Below are 7,296 nucleotides of genomic sequence, written 5' to 3'. Positions count from 1 at the left end.
ACAACTTGATGTACTTGGAGATAACTATGCACTGTGAATCCATCGTCACAATCAATGCCATAAACTCCAGAAGGTTTTTCCTGCCCTCTTTGGTTTTGTTTTTCATATTGATTTATTTTGTTTCTTTTTGTGGTAAGAGCACTTAACATAAGACCTATGTTCTTAGCAAAATTTTAAGTATACAATACAGTATTGTTAGTCATAGACCTTATGTTGTATGCAGATCTCCCAGCACTTATCTACTGTGCTCTTACCAGCAGGCTTATGTCAAACAATATTGCAACACCATGATGGTATTACAAAAATCACTTTTAATACTAGTATATAAATTAAAAGAAAAAAAAATAAGAATAGTTATAACCAAAGAAATCTTTTAATGGAAACACAGTACAAAATAAAATCTGACATCATTTATATAAGATGTGGGCAGGGAAAATAACCTGTAAAGTTTCTGTATGCAATTGAAGTTAAATTGTTGCCATTTAAAACAGATCATTACAACTGTAAAATTCTTTTTTATATTTATATACAGCAGTGAGATTTTACTTTCATATGTTTTTTTGTTGTTGTTTAGCATCTTTTCATTTCAACTTGAAGATTTCCCTTTAGGATGTCTTGTAAAGTAAGTCTATTGGTGATAAACTCCCTCAGATTTTGTCTGGAAAATTTAATTTTAATATGTACCTGTGTAGACTTCTTTATATATAACCTATTTGGGGGTTTTTAAGCTTTATAAATCTGGGTGTACATTTCACTCCTTAGACTTGGAAAGTTTTCAGCCATTATAATCTAAAATAAGATTTCTGTCCCTTTATCTCTGTCTTCTCCTTCTGGAACTCCATAATGTGTATATCAGATCACTTGATAGCATCCCTTACATCCTACAGGCTTTCATCACTCACTTTCTTTCATTCATTTTGTCTTTTTTCTCCTTGGTTAATTTCAAGTGACCTGTTTGAAAGTTTTCTGATTCTTTCTTCTGCTTGATTAAGTCTGCTATTGAAATTCTCTATTAAATTTTTCAGTTCAGTCCCTATATTCTTCAGCTTCAAGATGTATTTTTGTTCTTTTTTATGTTTTATGGTTTCTATTTCTCTTCTGGTCTGTTGGGATGCATATGAGCATGGCTAAAGCCACATCTGCTGGTGGGCGGTGCTGAAGTCGGGTCCATGGGTAATCTGATGGAGTTTTCCCTGGGTCTGTGGGAGGACTGGGCTGCCTCTGGGACCATAATTAGTTCCATTGTTGGTAGTTCGGCCACTGGAGATGCAGTTTGGTTGTGACTCCTGCTGTGTCTGTTGGAGGATAGGGTTGCCTCCAAATCAGCAGGCAGGCATGGATGTGGCTGGGTCAGGAGGGTAGATGATTATGCTTCTGAATTCACAGTCAAGTCCACAGTTGGCAGATCTGTTATTTGAGACACAGGCAGGCATGGTTGTCACTATCCCTAGATGATGTGACTGCCTCTGGGTCAATAGTCAGGTCCCATTTGGTGAACCTATTACCAGTAGCACAGGCAGCTGTGGTTCCTGCCAAGTTCTGGAGCTGAGAAGACTGGTAGTGGAACCATGCAAGAGTAAGACTGGAGGCAAGTGCACAGGGGAATGGGACTGAGCTGAGTTATGCAGGTCGGTATGAGGTTGGCATACATGCTACAGGGGACATAGGCCTGCTTTCTCAATGCAGTTTTTCTTGGTCTTGGGCTCTTCGAAGTTGTCAGTGTCTTACCCAGACCCAAAAGCTCCCACAAAGTAATGGGCCTGTGTAGATTTTCAAATAAGTGTTTCTGCTGGAGGATGAGCACTCAGGAAATCCTATTCTACCATCTTGCTGATATCACTCTTGGGAAAAGTTGTTTTTTCTTTTCTTGTTTTTATATTTCACTCTGTTTTCTTTGTCTCCAGTTTTTGAAGATATTCTATCATTTTTCTTTAAGAAGTGTTATAGGTTTTGCATTTATATTTATATATATACAACAATAGTATAACTCAAACTATTGCTGATGAAAACTGAGTGGTAGGGATTGAGGTTTACTTTTCCTACATATATATCTAATTTTTTTTGGAAAGACTCCCTTCCAAAATTGTATGTCTGGACTTCTATTTAACAAGCAAACAAATTATATATATATATATATATATATATATATATGTATATATAAAGTTGATATTATAAATTTTCCAAATACACTGCTCATTTCAAATGTTATTTTACTACTCTGGGTCATTTGAATTTCTTTATTTTAGTATCAGCATATCACTTTCTATTTTAAAAGCCCTCTGGACTATGTTTTATAGTTTTTAGTGAAAAAGTCTTATATATCCATTGCTAAATTTTAATAAGATTAATGTATGTCTTTAAATGTTATTGTAAATGAATTTTCAAAACCTAATTTTCAATTGTTTTTTGCTAGTGTATATAAATACAATAAAATATGTATATATAGACTTTAATATCCTGCTGTTTGTTAAATTCACTTATTAATTATAGTGGTTAATTTGTAGATTTGGGGTTTTTTTAAACTTTATATAGACTGCCTCATTCTCTTTTTTCTGTCCTTATGATTTATTTCTTTTACTTGTCTTATTGCAATGGCTAGGGCCTGTAGTATAATGTGGAAACAATGTGGTGAGCATGTATAACCTTGTCTTGTTCATTGTGAGAAGAAAATGTTCAATATTTCACCATTAAACATTAGAATGATACTAGCTGTAGATTTGTAGGTGGAGGTAAGGCATTATCAGCTTCAGGGAGTTTTCATATATTCTTAATTTGCTAAGAACTTATACCCTCAGTGGGTGTTTAATGTTATCAAATGTGGTAATTTTTCTTTTCCATCTGCATCTATGACAAGATCAAATGTCTCTTCTCCACTATCTTGTTAATACGGTGAAGAAATTACATTGGTTGATATATATTTATAACTTTGAAAAATACTGGTCTGTAAGTTTAGTTTCTTGTAATGTGTTTATCTGGTTTGGGGATCAGGGTCCTTATATTCTTATTTCAACCTCTTTATTATCTTATCATCACTTTATTGAATCCTTTGTCTATTGAATACATGTCTTATTTTTCTCTTTCTTCACATGTGTAGCAATTTTGATTGTATATTGTACATTGAGAATGATACATTGTAGAGGTTTCTAAATTTTGTTTCCATCATTTAAAGAATGTTGATTTTTTTTCTATAAAGGAGACTACTTGACTCAAATTCCAAACTCTGTTTCTTCCGCAATAAACAGCAAATGAAATCTTCAGTGTTTCAGCCTTACAGCTCTTGCTTTCCACTGGGCCTGTTGAAGTCTTCCCCACACAAGTGAAGTTCAAGAGCTAGCCAAGACTTGGAATGGAGTATAGTTGCAGATTTTGGGGTCTCCCCACTTCAAATCTCCCTCCATTTTTTTTTTTTTTTTTTTTTTTTTTTTTTGGTGTCCCGGACCGGGGCACGAACCCGCGTCCCCTGCATCGGCAGGCGGACTCTCAACAACTGCGCCACCAGGGAAGCCCCTCCCTCCTTTTTACAAGACTTTGCCTCAATTTCCAGCCACTCTGGCAGTCTTAGATTCTGTCCTTCAATTTCTACTTTAGAAATTGAAGGGCAGAATTTAGCTAGCTAACTTGGAACTTTCTTGTTGAGTTTCACCAACTTAATGTTTTGTCGAGTGGGAAGTGTCCTCAGGAAAAGCGAACCCTCAAGACCACAAATCAACCATTGCTATTTCTCTTTTTAATATTTTGATTACCTTTCCATTTTTCTTGCATTTTTTCAATCTTCAATTGCTTCAAATAATTAAAAAATATTTTCCAGATTTTTATCTTTTATCTGTTGAAAGGTTAGTAATATATAAGTTAGATACCATATACAGAAGTAAATCACCATCTAGTAATTTTATTCTTTGTTCAGTATTTGTTTTGAAGATTGCTTCAAATCCTTCTTGTAATACAAAAAAAATAAAAATGTATGTGTATGTGCATATGTCTTCTACATACACATACATAATACATATCCATATTTAATAAGTAGTTGCTAATTGTTTTACATGCATTCTTTTGGAAATAGAATAGTTTATATTTTTAAGCAACATTTTGAGGTATGTATAATTATGATCTTTTATTGATAAATTTAACTGTCATAAAAGGAAATAGAAGCTGTTGACTCAACTCAGTTATTTACTATTTATCAAATGTTCTCATTTGCAATAAGAATTATTCAGTTTTAAACATTTAGTAATGTGGTGTTGTGTAAATTAAAAAAACAAAAAAACCAAAAAAATACATGGTGGCTAAAAATCAAGTGCACTGCATTGCAGCAAACAACAACTATTGATTCAATAACTACCCATTTCTTCTGTAATCACCTATAAGCAATCCCAAATTAGCATGAGGATATAATAAGATACGCAAGGAGACAGATCAGTCAGGGGACGGTTTCAGTTATACTAAGAGTGAAGCTCAGAATTCTAAAATCTATCAAACACAGAATGCTTTCTGGAATTTAGCAACTTACTTTGGGCTGCGTAGGGAGAGGAGGTAAACTGCTCAAAAGAAAGAAAATCGCAGAAGACACAAAAAATACATCTCTATTTTGTGATATACTTGGAAACATACACAGATGGGAATGTTTGTTTTAATACTTCTCTAACACTAAATAAGCTATGTTCCTTTTGAGAAGTAGTTTATTAAGGGGTATATTTTGCTTTTTGAGACATGACTGTTTCACTTTCACTGATGACGTCCGTCTCAACCTTTTGGAAGTTGGCTGATTGAAATTCTTCTCTATTTCCTACAATTGAAATAACAAAAACATATATTTTTCAAACAAAGGTGTTCTGTCTTCTGTTTTCCTCCAAGGATATACTTTAGAAATGTTGTAGAATTTTCAATGGACTATTATATTAAAAATATTATATTTTAAATGAAGCTTAGAATCTTAATGTTGTTAAAAAATCATTAGCAATTCTAATTGCAAAACATAAACTGGATAAGACTATGTTGATTTAATCTGCCTCTCTTTCATCTGGTATATTTCCAGATCCATCTCCTAATGTGGCCTATATTCTCTTATTGAAATCACCTATACATGGTATAAAGAGAAGACATATCAATTTGGTTGATTTTAGTTGCTTTATTACAAGCTGACATTCCCCATACAAAGTATTAGAGTTAAATATTGTTTCTATAGAATATAATGAAACATACATTTGACATGAGAAATTTCATAGCCTTTTTTTCTGTTAGAATATTTAATTTCTCTTACAGAATCATAAGGTATACTGAGATACACATACAAATATCACATTCATACATACATACACACACATGCACACATACATGCTTAAGAGAGAGTATAAGCCATTTTTAAGTGAGTTTAAAAAAAAAAATGCTGAAGTTCAAATATCACCTCTACAGTAATGTTATCCATTGCTATGTTAAAACATCTCCATATTCCCTGATAATGAAAAAACTTCCCTCAAATAAGATTCTATAAATTTTCCATTCACTTTATTTATGTAAAATTGAACATATTTTTAAAACCTTTTTAAACAATAATTTACTTCTGAATGTTTCTTTGATGTTACACTGACAAATAGGTAATTTTATTACATCAACAACACCTGTAGAAAGACAAAGATGAACTTTAAAATTAAGAAATGAGTACATCCATTTCTTAATTTTCTTCTTAGGACCAATTTAAATTATAGTAAAGCAACTGAAAATTAAAATTAACATAAACCCACATAAGAAAAGACACAGGAGAAGGAACATAAGCAAAAAAGGGAATTCACCAATATCCTGAAAATAGAAAGACTGGATATCTGTTTAATGGATACTTCTGTGGGAGGAAACATCAGATTATTCAATTAAAAATGAGAGCCAATATGACAAGCATAGACCCAGACATCTTCAAGCTCAGGGCTGAAAGATATGAGCAAGGACAGGAGTTCAAATAAGACAAAAAGAGCTGATTAATTGCCTATTCCACGGACACAAGTGAACTTTTGACTCCCAGTTTGAAGGCAACCAATAATATCTAAATAATAAGTAAGTTAGGAAGACAGAGACAGGCAAGAGTTGAGTGTTGTAACTGAAAAAAATCCTCATTCTTTTGTATAGGAAATAAGTGGAATAATCTTAGGGTGGCACACAGAAAGAGAAGAATAAACTATTCAGAGAAAGAAAAGGGAAGAATTAATGAGATAATATTAAAAATAGGCTTAAAAGTAGTAATTTATAGAAAATGAGAATAGAAGCTTGCTTCTCTTTATGAGAAGTCTCAATTTAAATGCCACTTTACTATACCTTTTTTAAAACATGGATCCTCCATGTGCACTGTGTAAGGAGGAAGTCAAATCACATCTCTCTGCAAAGTCTAGAAAGTAGCACCAGTCCAGATTTCCTAAATAGAATGACTTACGTTGAAGCTACATTATAATACCTCTATATTTTGCAAAATCTTTTGTATGCTATTAAAAGGTAAACATTTAACAACCAAAATTTTTTTCTTTGGTGTAATATAATATTGCTCTGAATGAAGGAATGTCCCACAGTACATTGGGATGTGAAAGTTTCCCTGTATTCCTTATAGAACGATAAGTAATAATAAATAATAACTGACAGTAGCAGATATCATCTATAAATGTTTATTAATTCCCAGGAACAGTTTTAACTCCTTTATATGAATTGATTTCTCACATCATTTTCAGAGGAGAAAATAGACAGAGGAGAGGTCAAATAACTTGTCTAAGTTCCCACAAAGGAAGTAGAGGAATTAGGATTGGTACCCAGGAAGGCTTACTCTAGAGAACTTGTATTTAACTAATGGAGTTACAATAGTTAACTCTCTCGCAGTTACGGGAGAGTTTGATGAACATGATCACATTTTATATGAAGCAATTCCCTTGCTTTTTCTTCAAAGCTTCTGTAAACCTGGATAATATGTTGCATACATACCATCACTCTTCCATTAGCAACTCTTGCCTAAATTGCCTCATTTATAAAATGGGAGTGGGGAAACTGTCTCTTAAGATTATTGAAAAATTATGTGGTGACTTATCTAGTTCCTGCAATGGATGATGTGGGCATGTCAAAGGAGGTATAGGTAGGTGGAAGAATGGACATTTTTAAAATAATAATTTCTGTCATAGAATAGAAGCAATATAAATATAAACACATACCTGTCTCCCCAGTTGTACTATTTCTATTTCAAGGACAAGACCATGTTTTAATGACTTTTGTATCCTTCTACTAAGATAGTATAAAACATTTAAAAACCAAAGTATCTTGAATGAATTAGCT

The sequence above is a fragment of the Lipotes vexillifer genome, unplaced genomic scaffold (genome assembly GCF_000442215.2).
Source record: "Lipotes vexillifer unplaced genomic scaffold, Lipotes_vexillifer_v1.1 scaffold1337, whole genome shotgun sequence".
In the NCBI taxonomy this organism is placed as follows: Eukaryota; Metazoa; Chordata; class Mammalia; order Artiodactyla; family Lipotidae; genus Lipotes; species Lipotes vexillifer.
The sequence above is the reverse complement of the archived record's forward strand: the minus strand, read 5'-3'. Positions refer to the sequence as shown.